This window comes from Helicoverpa zea, chromosome 17 (assembly GCF_022581195.2).
Source record: "Helicoverpa zea isolate HzStark_Cry1AcR chromosome 17, ilHelZeax1.1, whole genome shotgun sequence".
Lineage (NCBI taxonomy): Eukaryota > Metazoa > Arthropoda > Insecta > Lepidoptera > Noctuidae > Helicoverpa > Helicoverpa zea.
The window spans coordinates 2,502,926-2,504,967 of NC_061468.1; positions in this window are offsets into that span (position 1 = coordinate 2,502,926).

Sequence of the window (2,042 nt, forward strand, 5' to 3'; positions counted from 1 at the left end):
TATGCTAAAGCAGCCAAAATCAAAAATTGTTTATTCAAACTTGGCTGCAAAACAACACTTTTTGAATGTCAGTCCTGCTTGCAAGGATTTGCGAGAAAAAAAAAAGATTATATTATAGTAACTTATTTATTATTATTTTATGAGTGTTAAAATATAATTTAAAGATATTTTGGGACTTAGAAAACACTTTTGGGTAAAATCTGGATCTCGATAAATCATTTTTAATGCCAGTTTGGAATGCAAAGCTAGTTAGTTATACAAAGCTAAAAATGTTCTGCTATGCAGAATACGGAGACTAATCATTCTGCATAAAAAGTAATGACAATTTATTAAATTGAACTATAATTTTGTCACAATAATTACATACAATCAGTCTTTACATTGGTCCCGAACACCTTAAGGTAAGATAGCATAACTATACGTCTATACTAGAAGTTCGTATGTTTGTCAATATAATGTCATCGTAATACAGTATTTATTGTTAATTTAAGTAATAAACTTTTAAAGGTGCTTTGCTGAACATAATCTTCGAAACATGCGAAATTTTGTCAACAGCCCACGTATTCATTTCGTGCTGGCAACCAAATAGTTAAGTACTTGTACTTACATACGTATCTTTTTTTTTTTTTTTGGGAGGGTGAAATCCTCATGGACTTCCTCCGCCTGGGGAAAGGCGGAGGGGTATGCCGGACTCCTACCGGCTAAAACCACCTTGTGTCCTCCTTGCACGTGTGCGCGGGGCCGCGGGAATCCAGATTCTTCCGCAGCCCCACACTGGTGCTGGCCCTCGCACGGGCCTCGTCTCTTGCACGGGGTAGTGAGGTGTTCGCCTATCCCGTGCATCATCTCAGGGGCACGCGCCGACACACGCGCGTGCCACCGCCTCGGGTCCACTGAGTAGGGGCGGGAACTTCCCCAAGTCCCTCGCCCTTGAACCCGTTCATGGGGGGCGGAAGAGGGCGTTGTCCGCCCTTCTCCTGCGCTCATCTCACGACTCTGCACTGCCGACCATCCTCCGTACCAAAGCAGGCAGCGACAGATCGTCTCCAATTTCGTTGGTGAGGACACGGCGCTGCTCCTCCCAAGCTACACACTCAGCGAGCGTGTGTTGCGCCGTGTCCTCCCCGCAATGGACGCAGTGGTGACACCGAGCGTCCGGTTCCCTGTCTAAGCGACACAGGAACTTGCCGAAGCACCCATGCCCCGACAGTACCTGCGTCACCCTGAATGACAGAGAGCCGTCCCTTCTCCCGAGCCAGTCGTCGAGTACTGGCCGGATCGCCTCGACGGTAGCAAGGCCGGCGGTAGGGCGCATCAGCCTTTGCCACCATTCCGCCACTAGGACTCGACGGAGCTCCTCTCGGCGCAGCTCGATTTCCCGCTGCACCGGCCTCGAGCCCCGTACCCGCTCTTCCTCGCGCCATCGGTATAATGACGCGAGTACTTTTGCCTCTAGGTCCCAGGGCGGGGATCCGGCCAGGACGCAAGCCGCCTCGTAGGAAATCGTGCGGTACCCTCGGATGACTCTGACGGCCATCGCCCTCTGCGGTTTGCGCAGGATGGCGAGACTGCCGGCCGTCATGTCCAACGCCCACACAGGGGCTCCATATAGGGCCATGGACCGCACGATCCCCACGTACAACCGCCTACAGGCGGCGCTCGGTTTCCCCAAGTTGGGAAGCAACGATGATAGTGCGCCCGCAGCACCCATCAGCTTGGGCGTCAGCCGCCGGAAGTGAGGCCCGAATTCCCATCGGCTGTCGAGCACCAGGCCCAGGTACTTCATGGTGTGGCCGACAGCAATCCGGGCCCCGCTGACCACGATGTGTGATCCCGGCGGCGGACTTACATACGTATCTAAGTCAACATAGTAAGTATGATTAATTAAAGTAACAAAACAATTTGCCTTAACTTCGCCATTTTATGTGAAGGAAAATTGCAATCGATTTTCAAAATCGAAAGAATGTACTTAAATATATTTTTTTATGTCATAAATTGCCTTTGGCTATAATCATGATATATGATTCAATGAAATTTAGTTA